This window comes from Marmota flaviventris, chromosome 1 (assembly GCF_047511675.1).
Source record: "Marmota flaviventris isolate mMarFla1 chromosome 1, mMarFla1.hap1, whole genome shotgun sequence".
NCBI lineage: Eukaryota > Metazoa > Chordata > Mammalia > Rodentia > Sciuridae > Marmota > Marmota flaviventris.
The window spans coordinates 98,068,597-98,088,170 of record NC_092498.1 but is presented as its reverse complement, the minus strand read 5'-3'; the positions used below and the strand labels follow the sequence as shown (position 1 = coordinate 98,088,170).

Below are 19,574 nucleotides of genomic sequence, written 5' to 3'. Positions count from 1 at the left end.
ACTTAGTGAGATCTGTCTCAAAATTCAAAATAAAAAGGGTCAGGGATGTGGCTCAATGATTAAGGACCCCTGGGCTCAATCGAAGGAAGGAAGGAAGGAAGGAAGGAAGGAAGGAAGGAAGGAAGGAAGGAAGGAAGGAAGGAAGGAAGGAAGGAAGGAAGGAAGGAAGGAAGATTTTAAATTCCATTTCCTCAATACTTAAAGAATTTCCTAAACAATCGGAGAATTTATAAATTTTTTACAATAGAATGATAAAATAGGATGAATATCAGTGATAATCTAAAGATATAAAGTTAGCATATGGACTAGGATTTTAACTCAAAAACAGGATATTGGTTAATATTTAGTAATAAGCAAGTGACAGCCATATGCCCCAGAGCATGCTAATCCTTTTAGATTAAAAAGAAATAGAAGACAAAATTCTTAAATGAAAAGGCATTTAATGTATATCCATAGTATTAATTTATTCTTGAACTAAGAAGTGTTTTATATATTCAATATATATTTATGAAATATTTGTATTTGTAGGCCACTATCAACATACATTAAAATAACATTTTCTTATGGTTTTGACATAGTAATCTGAATTCCTTCCATGGCATACCTCATAGTTCAGACTAGATTTTCCTTTTTTCTTGTTCATTTAACCTATTAAAAATTATGGTAAAAATATAAAACATAAAATTTATCATTTTAACCATTCTTAAGCATACAGTGAATGTAATAGCATTAAATATATTCACATTGTTGTATTAACATCACCAACATCAATTTTCATGACTTTTTCATGTTGAAAAAGTGGAACTCTGTTTCACTTTTAAATGGTAACTATTATTAAATAGTTAGTAACTAACAAATTGTAACTTATGATGCTTTCCTTCCCAATACCCTGGAAAGCCCCATTCCACTTTCTGTCTCTATAAAATTTGACTGTTCTGGATACCTCATCTAAGTAGAATTAAAACAGTATTTGTCTTTTCATGACTATCTTATTTCATTTACCATAATAATATCTTCAAGGTTCATCCTTGTTATAGCATGTGTCTGAGTTTCCTTTCTTTTTAAGGCTGAATAATATTTCATTGTTGCATATACAATTCATTCACCTATCAGTGGACACTTGGGTTACTTCCTCATTTAACTATTATAAATAACACTGCTATGAACATACATATACAAATTCACATCAACACTCTACTTTCAATTCTTTCATGTATATACCTGGAAGTGGAATTTCTGTGTGGTAGTAGTTACATTCATATCTCAATGCTATTGACCACAGTGGCTGTAACATTTTACATTCCTACCAATAGCATACAAGGATTCCAATCTCTCAACCTCCTTGCCAACTCTTGCTATTTCCTGGGTTTTTGTTTGTTTGTTTGTTTGTTTGTTTGGGGTTTTGGTGTTTTGTTTTGTTTTGTTTTGTTTATATCAGCCATTCTAAGGGGTGTGAAGTGGTATTTCATTGTGGTTTGATTTGTATTTCCCTACTAGACAATGATGTTGAACATCTTCTCATGTGCTTGTCATTTACATATTTTCTTTGGAGAAATGTTTATTCAAGTCTTTTGCCCATTTTTTAATTGGGTTTTTAGATAGCTACTCTTTCTTAAAATCAACTGTTTGCCAAAATTTTGAAATTTGACATTATTCATTTGAAAATCTTTTATGGATTTGATGTTTTTTTTACAAATAAGATTTCACTGATTCCATAATCTGGTATTCTACAAACACCCCAACCCTTCATGTTTCATGACCCTTACTCCATATACTTTTGACCTTTGTGACTAAACATACTGTGATTCAAATAAAGGACTGAAAGTTGTTATTATTGCACTAATGCTGCCTTGGAAGGCCATTTAAAGAATGGAAAAATCATTAGCACTCATGAAATAAATGCTCTCTGAACTTTAACATTTATTCTTTGTCCTTTTAAGTATAAAATGTCTTCTTATCGAGCATTGCTTCTTTAAATTTATAGATTTACTTTCCAAGCCTATTACCATAAGGGAAAACGATTTAGTTCTGATGACAGGGTTTGGGGATGGTGTCTAAATCTTGGCACGTTTATCTGGCACAATCTATGAAACATTCAATTTGGGAAAGTTTTGAAATAACTACTGCTTTGACATTAACGAACACTGTCATATTTTCCCTCTTGTTGGTCCCTGGTCTTCAAAAGATTCTTTAAATTGGGAACTATTATATCCAGACACCAGAAGTTAGAGTCCAAATATGAATCCAACTAATTCTGGTGGGCAAAAAGTCATACTAGATTTATACCACATTTTTAGACACAGAATAACGCTACAATTTTAGTGCATGTAGAAAAACAGCTCAGCTTCCTATTTGAGTCTTGGATTTCTTTTCTATCAGTCAATAGTAAAAGGAAAAGAAAAATACTTAGGAACCAGAGTAGATCCCACATTTATGTGTGAATATTGTCATGAAATGATGTTCACTTGCATATCATGACACTCTACATATCAGCAGAAGTCTTTTAAGAAGAGTAGTATCATCTCTTTGAAAATACTAGAGAATCATTTCATCTATGTTTTGTTAAGTGATTTTATTAATTCCATGGTTTCATAAAGGAAAAACTACCACAATATTTCTATACCCAAAAATTAACTCAATATCATCTTTAAAGTTATTTACTTTTGGAAAAATATTTATTTTAAAATTAGGCATTTAGGAAAATTATTCTCTTTAGTTGTGTTTAAATAATTGAAAGTGTATGTAGGATTAGTCAAAACACTTTTAACCTATTAAATATTATCTTTTCACACTTAACTAGGGGGGGAAAATCTCAGGTTCCTTCTACTTAATGTTATCTTTTTAAATTTCCATGCATTTATTACCATAAAACCATGCCCTTTTGTGCACTTTGCTATGTAAGTGTCCCTTCTTCATCAAACCCAAACATAAAAATACAGTTTTCTCTTGAGTATTTGGATCTTCACCCTTGAAGGCTTCCATAGCCCATAAAATCTTCCTAAGTAAAATTTGTTATGCTTTTCTCTTGCTAACATGTCTTTTGCTATAGAAGTATCATCCATGACCCATTTGATGGGTGATTAAAAGACATTATGCATTTTCATCCCTTATACATACTCAAAGGAAATCAGAAAGGAGGGAAGCAAAGATGGAAAGAATCTACATAAATTCTGAAGCGTTATCCTTTACTCCCAGAAAAACATATTTCTTTAGCAAAAGTTGAATTAAAGAATGTTCACAAGATTCCTTGTCCATGCTGAAGCTTCAAACCCCCAAAGAATGGCCTATATGACAGAACACCAATGCAGGATGTACTAAAAGATTGTGAAATCAGATCTCCTGCCCTTATCTTATCATCCATTGGAAGTACTAGAGAAAAGGTGAACAGATAAATAAGACCTCTAGCAAGGATTTCCTTGGAAAAAGCCTATTCTATGCACTGCTTCTCAACATAGGGGAAGAAAAACCTGCCTACTTCAAACCACATGAGACAGACTTCAAAACAAGCATTGGAGACTTTAGCCTATGTTCTGGGAATTTAGAAATATCTAAGCACCTGTCAAGTACCTTTAAAAAATACCAAAGACAAGATGTTATGGTTACATCAGCAGAACTAACAGAGTTCTGAAATAAACTATACTCCTGTCAACAGTGAGAAAGAGGAGGAGGGTGTTCCCCCTGTAGGCCAAATGACCCATAAGGAGAACAGAACTAGTTTGTCTGAAGAGAAATTCTACCATATGGGCTGCCTATAGCACAAGATGATCCTAACAGAATCACTTTGGGTATAAACAATCATTGGAGAAAAGTGGAAATCATAAAGTGGATAAGAGCCTGAAGTTCTGATATTAGATTGGACTGAACTTTTTAAAATGGAATAAGCATTAAAAAATCTATAGGACTTGCCCGGGATTTTATCCATGAACAAGAAAAATGAGCCAATAATGCAAGTTTATAGAAGTAGGGTGGGAAAGAAGACAATGTCTGCTTGTAATACATCTGTAATGTATGTATGGATAAGAACAAATATTTTAAGATAAAAAGGTTATGCACTGGGGGACAAAATTAAGGCATGCAGTCACTTTCTGGAAATGGTCCACATCTACATATAAAATATAATCTCAGTCCTTAGCTTTAGGGGCTATATTTTTTTAAATTTTTTTGTAGTTATAGATGGACAGAATGTTTTATTTTTATGTGGTGCTGAAGATCGAACCCAGTGCCTTATGCATGCCAGGCAAGCACTCTGCCACTGAGCCACCACCCCAGCCCTAGGGGCTATGTTTTTTTAAAACCATGTAGCTATATGGTTTTTCTTCCCCTGCAGAGATGGTGTCATTATCTGTTTAAATAATGAGTTTAGTATGAAACGTAAATGTTAAGCCATACTTTTGCTAAAGATCACTAACTATGAAGTTAGAGAAAAAATATTTACTGATAGCAGAGGGAACAACAGAGACACCCACCAATTTATAACAGTAGTTTTCAATTATTGTGACTATGAGAGGGCCTTTTAGTGTCAAAAACTGTCATATCCATAACTGAATATTTATTCAGTATAGAAATGAACTAACCTGGACTACTAGTTTTTTTACTATGTTTCTGGGTTTTTTTGGGGGGTATATGTTGGTTGGTTGGTTGGTTGGGGGTTTTGGTTTTGGTTTGGTTTTGTGTTTTTGAGACAAGTTCTTGCTATACTGCCCAGGCTGATCTGAACTCCTAGACTCAAAGAATCCTCCTGCCTCAGCCTCCCAGCTTGTGCCATCATGCCCAGCTTAGACTGTGGTTCTTAAAGTTAAAAAAAAAAAAAAAAAAAACTTTGCCTATTGATATTTGATACTTCATTTGACTTAATTTGGATTCTTTCCCTTTCCTTCTTTTCCTTTCTTACTTTTTTTTACTTGCTCTTTCCTCCCTTCCTTTTTCTTTCTTTTCCATTTCTTCAGTCTTCTTTTTCTCCTTTTCAAAAGTTTATGGACTTACAGAACAGGCTGATTTCTACTTATTCTAACTTTTTAGAAGATGTGGGGCTGGGGATATAGCTCATTGGTACAGCACTTGCCTAGCATCTATGAGGCCCTGAGTTTGAACCCCATCATCACAGTAAATAGGCAAATAAATAAATGAAGGGTTTATGTGGTAAATATACAGAAAATGGTGAATATATATGTGTGTATGTATGTGTGAGAGAGAGAGAAAGAGAGACAGACAGACAGACAAAGACTAGCTCATCCCATAAGAATCTAATGGCAGCACTGTTTTGTTTTGTTTTGTATCCTCATTGCCAGGATATGAATATACAACAAAATGGCTAGACAACTGGTCATACATATTTGGGCTCACATTCTCTGTGATTTACTTTGAAACATTATAGCAGCCTTAATCTAAAGACACTTAAAGCTACATTCCAAAGCATGAACCTCATTTTAATATCCAGAGTTCATAATGAGACAAGTCACCAGGAATTGAGTCCTATTTCTTTTAAAGATTATGATCATATCCTCTAGTGCTTGAACCCCCTCCAGCAGCCACCTCTGAGGTGTCTTGTCTGGCATTCTTCTCTCAGTTTTGGTACTCCAGGCATGCCGGTTTTCTTAGACTCCTTGGGCCCATTGTAATTGGTATTCTCTCCCTGAACTACTTCTCCTCCAGCTTACTACATGGCTGCCTTCTTCTCATCCCTGATGTCTATTAAATGTTACCTCCCCAGAAAGGCTTTCCCTAATCATCTTTCTTCTATTAGCCTCTACCACAGTACTCTCTCTGGCTCTTTCATTACAGCACAATTTGTTAATATACAGCATATTTTATTTTTTAATTTGTTTATAAAATGTCTCTAGCACTAGGCTGTAAGCTCCTTAAAGGCAGGATCCATGTCTTCAATGTTTGCCTGAACACTCAACACAGCCAGGAATATGCAGAAGCTCAAGAAATATTTGTTTAGGGGTGGGGAGGCAATGAAGAGAAGAAACAAGGAAATAAGCAGAGAATTACTTGAACATTTCTTAATCATTCATTACTATTATTTCAATTGTAAAACACAGAATAACAAATACATATCAGCCAGACAGCTTATTTTACAAATATAGTTGAAGTCCTGTGTATATTTCTTCCCTGGCCCATATCCCTTCTCTTCACTCTCCAAGGATAATCATTCTCTGGAATTTAATACTTTTCATTACCATGTATATCTAAATTTTTAGTACACATGAGGGCATTACTAAATATATACATGTAACATTTTGTATGATTTTAACTCTTTATGTAAATGGTGTCATTCTGTATATCATCTTTTGTAACTTGTTTTCCTCACTTTTATTTCTGAACTCTGGAAAGTTTAGGAAACTTCCACTTTCCATTTCCATTCCCATAAGTATATATGTAAAAATAAAACAGTATGTCAGAGGGTAGACTCATTAAACTTCACAAGAGCTTGCCAAATAGCCTGCTAACATGGATATACCATTTACAGTACTACCACCACTGTTCAAGGCTACCCTTGCTTCACTCATAATTTGTACTGTTTTACTTTAAAATGTCTGTCAAGTTCATGGATGAGAAGTGGAATATTTTGTTTCATTTTGCATTTACATAAAGATTACCTAGATTGAGTAATTTATCCTTATCTACCTACTAAAGGATTTCTTTTTGGAGTTTGCCCATTTTTCTGTTGTTTCTCTTCCTTCTTTCCTCACTTCCTCCTCTCTTCCTCTTCTTCTTCCCCTCTCTCTCTCTCTCTCTCTCTCTCTCTCTCTCTCTCTCTCTCTCTCTCTCCTCTCTTTTCTTTTTGATTTGAAAGAATTTTTTTCTATCCTGGATACTAATCCTTTGTCAGTTGTCTTCCAAAAATCTATGACTTATCTTCTTACTTTTTAGGTTTTTTGTTTGTTTGTTGGTTGGTTAGTTTATTTTGTTGGTTTTTGCACCAGGGATTGACGCCTGGGGTGCATATTTCCTGAGCACATCCTTAGCCCTTTTTATTTTTTATTTTGAAACAGGGCCTCACTAAGTTGCTTAGGTTCTCACCAAACTGTTGAGGCTGGCTTTGAACTTTCAATCCTCCTGCCTCAACCTCCCATGTTGCTGGGATTATAGGCAAGTACCACCTTGCCTAGTTTATGGTATCTTTTGATACATAAAAACTTAAATTTTTAATAAGTAGTCAAGCTTATGAATATTTTGCTTTATAGTTTATACTTTTTGTGTGTTATATACAAAATTCTTCCACATCCTGAGCTCATGAAGATATTCCATAATTATGCTTTCTAAAAGTTTTAAAGTTTTGCTATTTATATACAGAACTTAAATCTATCTGGAACATCACTTTAGTGTCTCCAATAAACTTGAAATTCACTTTTAACTTTTTTCATAAGGATAAAAAATTATTCCACCATCATTTACTCTAGAATTCATTCTTTAATGATCTACAGTTTAAGCTACAAATTTATATATATAAATATGTTACACACCACACACACACACACACACACTTCCACATATGTGGCAGTCTGTTTCTGAGCTCCAGAATTTATCACATGGTCTATATCTATTTACTTATGTAAGTACCACACTGTCTTAATTATTGTTATATAATAAGCCTTAATATCTAAAAAGGACAAATCTGCCTAACATGTTCTTTCTAAAAACTATCTTGACTATCTTTTTACCTTTGTTCTAGTAAATGCTATTCTTTTGCTTCATACAACTCTCAAGCATTTTTTATTTAAAATTAAAGAGTAAGTCTAACTCTGTTGAATATTCCCTGTGAATTGAGTCCAGAGGTCCTGCATGAGGACTTTATGAGGATTTCTGCACTCTGTCCATGAAAGGCAAAAGCTTAAAAAGATGCCATTGAGGAATTCACAAAAGTCAAAATGGCATTTTTCCAACCCCTTTTCTAAAAGAAAAATAAGAAATTTATTTGAAATACACAATGTTCCCACAAACGTGGTGTAATCAATAATATATTTATCCTTCCAAAAGGAAGGAGTAATGAAGTGAACAAAAAAATAAAGAAAAAGAAATATTTTTAAATGTGAAGAGGAGTCTTACTGCTAAACTTTTATAAATAACATACATGGAAGACACAAAGGAAAAAAGTACAACTTAAAATTAAATTGTTAAGGGACGCACCATTGTAAATCTACAAGTATAAAGGGCTATGCAGTGGTTGCTTTGACTTAAAAAGCTTTCTCAGGAGGATCAAAAGTTTGAGACCAGCCTAAGCAACCTAGAGAGACCCTGTTTCAAATTATAAATGGTTAACAAATATATGAAAAAAAGTTCAACGTCTGTAGAAATTAGAGAAATGCAAATTAAAACTACACTGAGATTTCATTTCACTCCAGTCAGAATGTCAACTATCAAGAACACAAGCAATAATAAATATTATTGAGGATGTGGGGGAAAGGATACACTCATACATTGCTGGTGGGACTACAAATTGGGGCAACCACTATGGAAAGCAGTATGGAGATTCCTCAGAATACCTGGATGGAATCACCATTAGATTCAGCTATCCTACTTCTCAGTATATACCCAAAGAAGTTAAAAATCAACATACTAGAGTGACACAGCCACATCAGTGTTTACAGTAGCACAATTCACAATAGCTAAACTACGGAACTGCCTGTGCCCTTCAACAGATGAATGGATAAAGAAATATTTCTCAGTCATAAAAAATATTTCTCAGTCATAAAAAAAGAATGACTTATGACTTTTGTTGGTAAATGAAAGGATCTGGGGACTTTTATGCTAAGTGAAATAAGTCAATTGCAAAAAAAACAAAGGTCAAATGTTCTTTCTGATATGTGGATACTAATATACAATTAGGGAGGGGGAGAACAGAAGTTCAGTGGATTAAACAAAGGGAAATGAAGGGGAGGGAGAGTGGATATGAACAGGGAAAACAGTGGAATGAATCTGCTATAATTTTCCAATGTACATATATGAATACACCACCAGGAAAACTCCACATCAAGTACAACCACAAGAATGGGATCTTATTTATTATAAGTTCTACTCTATATATGTATAATATGTCAAAACATACTACTTTCATGTATATATGAAAAAACAAATTTTTAAAAAAGAAAAAATGTATAAATATGTACCTTCACAGATTCTCTCTACCTATTAGTTCACATAAAACATTGCTATTTTCTCCAAAAGTAATGTCTAGTGAATGGTAGCCTTTTTTCACTCTAAAATTATTATTGTCATTGCTACACATATTAAATATACATAAATGGAATATGCTGTACATCCAATGAAATATCTTAATGATTAATTAAGGTAAGGGAAAAATAGTCATAAGATGGAAAAATGACACACATTAAAAAGATAATAAGAATAGCAGTTCTTAAATACTACAGTAACTTCATTTATCTATGTCATAGATATTCTACAATTTTCTATTAAATAAGGGAAGTAAACATTATAAAAATATGGAGGAAATTAAATGTCAGATACTTTACAGATAGAGAAAATATTAGCATCCTGAAATAATTTTTATTTCTGACCTATTTTCTACCCACTAGGGGAAAAAATGCACTGTTTTTCCTTCTTGAAAGGGCACGCAAACATTTTTTTTCCATTATTATGTCCAATCTTCAACACTGCTATCATGATGGAGTATTTTCTGCAATTGCAGAATAGGAAAGACAAATCTGAGCATTCGAAAAATCCATATTGTGCTTCTCTAGGTAGAGGAAAAGCATGAAACTAACTTTCCTTGTTTTTGACATCCTTCTTCACAACTTGGAGAACACAGAGGTGGTTGTATTTAGTGCACTGAGGACTGCCAACATTTAAGGTACAAGAACCATCTGTCATATTAGTTTGGAGTTCACTGTTAGAAAATCTAGGTTTGCAACTTTTGATATCTGTTCTAAGTAGTTGTAGTTTCCTCTTTTTTATGTGCTGGACTAAATAATTCTGAGAGCCCCACTGTGGATGATACGTTTACTTTGTTGGATAGTTGAGTTGTATAATTTGTTCTTTCCTTGGAGGGGTGCTAAATATCATTAAACATTTTGTAGGAAGACAGTTTTGATATTTCCCATTTAGTATCAAGTTTTGGCTTTTTTCCCCCAAATACTGGATTTATTGCTAAAATCAGGTAAGACAAGAGTTATAATTCCAAATAGAGTTTTCCAGTTGACCTTCATCTTTGTATCTATATTCTCAAAGCTACTACAAGGGTATTTCACAAGTTGTTGATGGCAATAGAATTTTATTCATTCTTAAGCACTAAATCAATAGGCCTTGAAGTTGAGCAAGTCTAGCAGATGGCCTATTAGTGTACAGACCACACAGGTCCCCTGCTGTTCAAATCCTCAGCTAGATGTCCAAATGATTATAGTATTTCTAGCTGCAGTTTGCATGCATTAACATGTTGAGGAGGGTTTTTTTTGTTTTTGTTTTTGTTTTGACAATGAAGACAGAAATATGTCATTCTGTTATTCTCCCCTAAGTGACACACAGTTACTTTTCAGGAGTATTAACAATTAAAACGCTTCTAAACTTTACTGTTTAAAGACCACTGATCCTGTCGTATGGTGCCTATAAAAGAAAATGCTGAAATCACTTAACATCTTCACAAGGTGATGGGTCTGTTGAGCTGTTAACTGACAAACTTTAACAGCTGGATAGAAACCACTGTCAAAGATGGCTTCATTTTTGATAATGTTCCCAACCCCAGGCAATACTTTCTGATCTAACAACATAACACATAGCATCCAAAATGTCTGCTTTTTAACTTCACTTTCTGCTCTTAAGAAACTAAATTTAGGTGAACATACATCTAAATCTAATTCTTCCATCCTTCTTATTCTCTGTTGACTTTCCATTGAGTTTCTAAGTTCTCAGAGAAACAAACCAAATATTTGGTGAGCTGCCCTTCAAAATGGGAGAAACTCCATTTTTACTTGTATACACATGTGGATTAATTATAATTAAGTTTTTCATTTCAGAAAGAGTCTTAGGAAGACATTTCAGGAGGCTAGGTGTGACAACACAGTGCCCTCCGCCCCACACTCTATAAAGTACTTTTTCTCCTGTTGGTTACTGCCTGGCCCTGGAGCCCTAGCACCTTAATTTTCTCTCGATTCAGAGTACAACCTGGTTCTTCTATCTCACTTGTCAATGCCCCTGCTTTGTGGCCCACTAGCTGCAGGGCCTGATGAAAAAACTGCTGTGCAACTTCACCTCTGCGCCAGCACTGACTCCATTGCCTGAAAATAGCTTTTTAAACACTGCCCCCTAATGTGCATACTCAGCTTCCTCTGAAATGATAACAGGACATACTAATAAAAACAATCAGGTCCTTCCTCCCTTGAGATCAGTTTAGCATTTTTGTCTTGCAGACCAGATTTCATAGACTGAGGCAATTTCAACCACACAACTGTCAGAGTGCATTAAAGTAAATCTCCCAGCCATTCTAAGATTACTCTCATCAGCAATGAGGCCAACATGTGAGTGAGAACAGACGATTTGGGCTTGGACAGCACTGACAAGACAGCAATACCACTGGGAAACATCAGGAAAGTCTAGGATTCCAATCATGACATGTGCAACCTTAGACTGATATAATCAGTCTTATTAAAACATTGATTACTGGGCTGGGGTTGCAGCTCAGTGATACAGCACCTGCTTTGCACGTGTGAGGCACTCGTTTTGATACTCAGCACCACATAAAAATATATAAAGTTATTGTGTCCATCTACAACTAGAAAAAATATTTTTAAAAAATTAATTACTGAAAATACCAAACTTCTACAAAAGAGAACTTTGCTTTATAATGACACAAGCTCATGACCCATAAGTGATTTTTGCTTCCAGAATCTGTTTAATTTAGACTTTCTGACTAGCAAATTTGTTCATGATTTCCACCATTGCAAACATGATTACAATAAATGAAAAAGAATGGCAAAAATAATTCTCAAGTAGAGCAGTTCAGTGTCTTATAATCACAAAATTCATGTCAGCACTTAATTAACAATGATCTGTCTGAGTATGGAAGACATTTAGTCACTTTATATTAAGCCAAGAAACCTGAATTTTAAGCCAATCTGCTAATAAATAGCAGTGTACCCTTAGGTCTTTTAAACATTCTGGACCTGTTTCCTTATCAGGAAATAAAGGAGAATAAACTGTAAATGTTATTCTACAGACCATCAGAAGGTAGGAATGGAGAAAATTACAGAATAATGAGAAGTAATTTTTCAGATTACACATGCCTCTGCCTGGCACCCTTTTACTCTCCTGTTCTATCACAGAAACCATATGATCCACCCATTCTCCCTTAGCTGAGAATTACTGGGTTAGATAATCTTTCTCCAAACCTCTTTGTACATTAAAATACACAATTTGAGAATTGGCAGAAAATTTAAAGATTCTCCAGTCATAAATCAATACCCAATAAAACTTTCAACCTTAACCTCAGTTAGTTATAAATGTGAACCTTTGGGGAATGTAAGATTCCCCAAGTGGATAACTTTTTATTTGGCTGAATGACACAATAAAATGCATTATTTCCTATTTTCATCCTTGAAACCCATGCTCTTTGCCATGGGTGTCTTTTAAATGTCTGCCAATCTTATAGGTGTGAAATAGAATATTATTTTGCTTTAATTTACATTTGTCTAAAGACTACTGAGACTGAATGAAACCATCATTGGTATTGGGTTTGGCCATGTGACTGCTTTGAAATCAGTAAAACTATCCCCTTTACAATAGCCTGTTAACAGATGTGATGTAAGAAGGAGACTTAAATATGCCTGTGGAATTGGGCTTGTTCTCTAGTGCTCCCACTTTTCACTATGAGATCATGCATTTGGTAGCTGCTTGTCCAGGAAAAATAAAAGACATGCAGAGAAGACCGGGTCCCTCAACCCACAACTTAGAGCCAAACCTAACCATTCTATATCACCTGACTCTCAGCCAATCACAGACATAGAAAAGAGAAATAGTTATTTTAATATAAGTTTCCACATGTTAGTTATATAGCATTTTGTAATAGGATAATTAAAAGATGTTAATTTACCTATCTAAATACTTTAGACCTGGGCTGGGGTTGTAGCTCAGTGGTAGAGCACTTGCTTCATACACGTGAGGCCTGTGATTGATCCTCAGTACCACAAAAAAATAAACAAACAAAAATAAAGACATTGTGTCCATCTACAACTAAAAAATTTTTTAAGTACTTTAGACCTTAATATTTCCATTGGATTTGAAATTCTAAGGAAAAAAATCTCTCTTCTCTGTCACAGATATAAAAATTGATATGTAAATACAACAATAAAACTTATAACTTATTACATACAGAAAAAAAACAGTAACTCTAAAAAAGAGTCAGATCTAGTGATAAAGAGAGATCCACCTTATGTAGAACCTGTCTCTCAACTGGATTCAAGAAAGAAGTTAATAACTCCCCTAAGCAGCTCAGCAAGACTCTGTCTCTCTAAATAAAATATAGAAAAAAATCATTATCCAAAGTACATGCATGAAGACATGAATTGATGTGAACATACTTTATATACAACCAGAGATATGAAAAATTGTACTGTATATGTGTAATAAGAATTATAATGTGCCGCAGTCTGGCTGGGCACAATTCAGGAGCCACTTGTCAAAAGAAACGAACTTTATTTTTAGAACCACACAGGCCAAACAAAAAAGCTCCTCAGGAAAACCTTCAGAGCCCAACTGCCACCACCAGCTTCCCACAAGCCTCTCCCACAATCCTTCTGCTCTTGAGGCCGATTGGCTGGGTCACGTGGGCAGAGCCAAAAAAGTCCCCCAATGAGCAGCTCCGTGGTCTGAAAGGACAGGGAAACAGCCCAATGAGCATCACCGAAGAGGAGCCAATCAGCTAGAAGTTGCTGGGGCCGCTGTGAGCCAATCATCAGCTGGCAGTCTGAAAGTTTGCTGGGGCCCCTTCGGCTGTGGCTCTCAACAATAATGCAGTCTGCTGTCATTTATTTTTTTAAAAATTTTTTAAAATTAAATAAAAGAAAAATAAATAAAGATTTAAAATTGAAAAAAAGAAAAAAGCTTGGATGTGGCTCAGTGGTTAAGCACCCCTGGGTTCAATTCCAAGGACTAAAAAAAGAAGAAGAAGTTAATGACCATTACAGCTTTTCATCCCACCTAAAATAATAATCATGTGAAAATTGCATTTACAACTTACTTTATGTTATGATAATACCAAAAAGATAATTATACTGAAAAACAAAATATTATAATAATCAACCTGAATACACAGAAATATAAGAATTTTGTTATAATTTTATGACTAATAAACATTATAAACAACAGACATTATGGCTTTTTTGCTGTAAAACAAGATTTTTTAAAGATGAATTTACTGTAACATAAGGAGTAAAGTTTTTGCTTAGTTCTTTTTGAAATCTTTTTAAATGCACTAGTTCCTCTCCCTGCCTTAGGAAAAGACTTAAGGTATAGTGACTTATGTCAATAATTGAATATTTACATCATGTACAAGTTCTTTTGGTATCTTAAATCAATGATAACTTTAGAGTACTACAGACAAGCCAAAGAAGAAATAGCAAATGAGGCCAAGTATGCACTCATCCAGGTTATCCTCTGGAAGTTTTTTCAGAAAATGTATGCATATCTTTACCACTTCTCTATGAAAAGCAAAATGCAGAGATAATGGCAGCTATTTAAAACTCTTTAGTCAAGTTTTGATTACTCATTCATTGATTCAAGAAACAGTTGTTGAGCCCCTACCATGTGGGAACAGAACAAGAACCTGCAGGGAAAGAGGGAGAGAAAGGCAAGTAAAGAGGCAAACACAAACATGTACAAGAATACTCAACCCAATCTTTAGAGACGAAGAAAATCTGAACAAAAGTAATGATATCCAAGCTGAGATCTAAAGGAAAAGGGGAGAGTGAACAGGTTATAGCAGAAGAACAGTGTTCCAAACAATGGGAACATCATGGTCAACAACCTCAGAAGTGAGAAAGAGCATAGAAAATTTAGGAAATACAAGTAATTCAGGTCAATGAATACATTATGCTTTATGTCTTTCTGCTCAAACTCTCTACACTGTTAAGCTTAAACTGGCTATGAAAATAAACTGTTTATGTACTTGACTTCTAGGAGGTTCTCTTCCTATGCCTTTAACAATTCCTTTTTAAGGAAAGAACACTTCTGAACTCATTTTATGAAGCTGGTATCACCCTGATACCAAAGCCAGACAAAGACTCAAAGGAAACAAAATTTCAGACAATGTCCCTGATAAACACTGATGTAAAAATTATCAATAAAATACTGGCAAATTGCATATAAAAACATATTTAAAAGATAGTGTACCATGATCAAGTGAGGTTCATCCCAGGGATCAAGTTTAGTTCAATATATGGAAATCAATAAACACAGTTGACACATCAATAAACTTAAAGACAAGAATCACATGATTATCTCAAGAGATGCAGAAAAACATTCAAAAAAATTGAGAATCCATTCATGCTCAAAACACTAGAAAAACTTGGCATAGTAGAAACATAACTCAACATTGTAAAAGCTGTATATGCTAAACCCAAGACCAACATCATTCTAAATGCAGAAAATTTGAAATCATTCCCTCTAAAAACTGGATTAAGAGGGAATTCATGTCTCCACCACCACCATCACCCTGTGATTCAACATAGTCCTGGAAACTCTAGTCAGAGCAATCAGAAAAAAAGAAAGAAACCAAAGGGATATGAATGGGAAAAGAAGAACTCAAAATACTCCTACTTGCCAAGGACATGATTCTATATTTAGAACACCCAGAAAAACTCTACAAGAAAGATCATAGAACTTGTAAATGAACTCATCAAAGTAGCAGGGTTTAAAATCAAAACCAATAAGTCAATTGCATTTCTATACACCAAGGATATATCAGCTGAAAGAGAAATCAGGAAAACTATCCCCTTTATAATAGCCTCAAACATATAATATATTTGTGAATCAACCTAACAAAAGAGGTGTAAGACCTCTATAATGAAAACTACAGAACACTAAAGAAAGAAACTGAAGAAGACTTCAGATAATGGAAATATCTCCCCATGTTCCTGGATAGGCAGAATCAATGTTATCAAAATGGCCATACTGTCAAAAGTGCTATGCAGATTTAAGGCAATTCCTATAAAGATTCCAATGATGTTCTTCACAGGAATAGAAAAAGCAATCATGAAATTCTTTTGGAAAAATAACAGGCTCAGAATAGCATGCTTAGCCAAAAAATGATGCAGGAGGCACCACAATACCAGAACTTATATTATACGACAGGGCTATAATAACAAAAACAGCATGGTATTGGCACAAAAACAGGCATGAAGACCAACAGAACAGAATGGAACACACAGAGACAAACCCACCTAAATACAATTATCTCATACTAGACAAAAGCACAACAAACATACATTGGAGAGAAGATAGCCTCTTCAACAAATGGTGCTGGGAAAAATGGAAATCCAGACATAGTAAAATGAAATTGAACCCTTATCTTTCACCCAACACAAAACTCAGTTCAAACTGGATTAAGGACCCAGGCATTAGACCAGAGACCCTGTGCCTACTAGAAGAAAAATATAGGCCCAACACTCCATCATGTAGACTTAGGAACCTAATTCCTCAATAAGACTCCTAAAGCACAAGAAGTAAAATCAAGAATCAATAAATGGGATGGTATCAAACTAAAAAGCTTCTTCACAGCAAAGGAAACAATTGATAACATGTACAGAGATCCTACAGACTGGGAGAAAATCTTCACCACCAGTACCTCAGATACGGCATAATTTCCGGGATATACAAAGAACTCAAAAAACGTAACACCAAAAAAAAAGAAGAAGAAGAATCCAATCAATAAACAGGCTAAGGAACTGAGAAGTACTTTATAGAAGAAGAAATACAAATGCCCAATAAATATATTAAAAATGCTCAACATCTTAAGCAATTGGAGAAATGCAAATTAAAACAGTGTACACTGAGATTCCATCTCACTCTAGTCAAAATGGCAATTATAAAGAATACAAGTAACAATAAATGTTGGCAAAGATATGGGGAGAAATGTACTCTCATACATTGTTGGTGGTACTGCAAATTGGTGCAACCACTATGGAAGTCAGTATGAATATTCCTTACAAAACTTGGAATGGAACCACCATTAGACCCAATTATCCCACTTCTTGGTCTATACCCAAAGGACTTTAAAACAGCATATAACAGTGACACAGCCACATCCATGTTTACAGAAGCTCAACTCACAATACCCAAGCTAGGTGTCCTTCAAAGGATGAATGGATAAAGAAAATGTGACATACATACACACTGGAATGTTACTCACCATAAAGAAGAATGAAATTATGGTATTTGCCTGTAAATGGATGGAATTGGAGAATAACATGCTAAGTGAAATAAGCCAAGCCCCAAAAAACAGAGGCCAAATGTTCTCTCTGATTTGTGAATGCAAACCCAAAACAAGGGAAGTAGGGGAGGGGAATAATAGAAATCCACTGGATTAGACAAAGGGAAATGAAAGGAAGGGAGGAATAGGGGAATAGGAAATACAGTAGAATTAATGGGTCATAATTTTCCGAGCCTTGAATTTGTGTTCACAACCAGAGTAACTCCACCTCATGTACAACCACAAAAGTGGGATCCTAAATAGAATAAGTTATACTCTATGTATGTATATTCTGCCAAAATACATTCTACTGTCATGTATAACTAAAAGAACAAATAAAAAAAGAACATGGAAGATATAAACCAAAGCCACATAGTTAAAACCATTTCTAATTTTTAATGAGAAATATAAAATCTCTTGAGCATATGTTGGGGAAAAATTCCTTTTCAACCTTCTCTACCGTGTCCTAGTTATCATCTACACTTCTAGTCACTGGAGTGAATTGACCTCAACTTCAAGTACTGTCCTTTTTCTTCTGCACTCACTCTCAAAAGATTGCACCCAGAGATCACATTTGCTCACAACTACCAAATATTCCATCTTCTCTGAACTCTTGACTCTTAGTTCCAATCCTTTGCTTCACTTCCCCACTTGACTATCTAACAGACATCTCAAAGATAAATCCAAAACCTGACTCTTGACATTTTCCCCACAAATTTTTTTTCCTGGTTGTTCATCTTAGTAAATAGTAATTTTGTTCTTCTAACTGCTCAGGGAAAAATCTTAACATCATCCTTAACCCTACTCTTCCTCTGATACTCACCTATAATCCATTTGCAAATCCTATCCATTTTAACCTGAAAACATTCAGAATCCTATCACTCTGCAACTGCCTGCACCACTACCACTCTAATTCAAGCCATTGTCATCTCTAGCCTGGTACTTTCCAACAGCTTCATAACTGTGCTTCTGCTTCTGCCTTTGTTCTCTACATCCATTCTCAATACAGTAGCTAGAGATATCCTTTTTAAAATATGTCAGATCATATCATTCTTCTGCTCAACCCTCTTTTAGCTTACAATGTAACTCAGGGTAAAGGCCAAATTCCTTAAAAGTAGCCCATGAGTTTTGTTTTGTTTTGTTTTGTTTTGTTTTTATGATCTTGCTAATGAATATATCCCTGGTTTTCTTCTTATGACATTCCCCCTTACTCATTCTGATTCAACCATACTGACATAGCTGGTCCTCAAACGTAGTCAGTTCCGTCTTTCAAATATTTAAATGGTACACTCTTTTACTTTATTCAAGTCTCTGCTCAAATGTCAGCTCCTCAATGAAGCCTTCTCTCTATTCCCAGTATAAAACATCTCCTCTTTGCCCCATCCCTCTTGTCCCGTAGCCCTTATCTGTGTTAAACTGAATTAAATAAATATATATTACATATATATTTCCCTCTCCTAGAATATAAATCTTCTAGAGAGCACATGTGTGGTTTCTTACTCTTGCAACCAGAACTATAGAATACTGCCCAGATCATAAGCGTACAATAAATATCTGATAGATAAATAAATAAAAACTAAAAAAATATCATAAATTTTTATGACAAAACTATTAACAAGTTTCTATTTTAAGAGCCACTTAAAATATGAAAAACTAAGTAATACTGTGACTTTTTTCCTTATAATCTGCACGCATACACACACACACAAGGTTCACTGGAAAGGCCTTAACAATCAAAAGACTTTATAATACTCTTCTCCTTCCCTTGGTTGGCACTTCCTGATACATTATAGGGATACATTCAGTTTCTATGTTATATTAAAATCAATCAATATTTCACCTATAATTCATCTGTATTAGTTGATAACAGTACTTTGTAAACATTTATAAAACATCAATATAGAAAAATAGCAAATCCATAGGCAGACAATTCAAAGAAGAAATACAAACAGGGCTGGGGATGTGGCTCAAGCGGTAGCGCACTTGCCTGGCATGCATGTGGCCCAGGTTCCATCCTCAGCACCACATACAAACAAAGATGTTGTGTCTGCCAATAACTAAAAAATAAATATTAAAAAAAAGAAATACAAACAGTAGATAAATATATGAAAATGTTCATTTAAGTTAATATTTCCTTAATGTTTAATAGTCTAAA

The 19,574-nt window shown here is 34.5% G+C and overlaps 1 protein-coding gene and 1 pseudogene across 5 annotated transcripts in view; both read right to left on the bottom strand.

Annotated features, from left to right (window-relative positions):
* The window catches only part of Sugct (succinyl-CoA:glutarate-CoA transferase), a 709,004-nt gene that overhangs the window by 638,377 nt on the left and 51,053 nt on the right, over positions 1 to 19,574 (bottom strand). The window lies entirely within an intron of this gene.
* Positions 9,529 to 10,968, bottom strand: LOC114095142 (endonuclease 8-like 3 pseudogene; annotated as a pseudogene).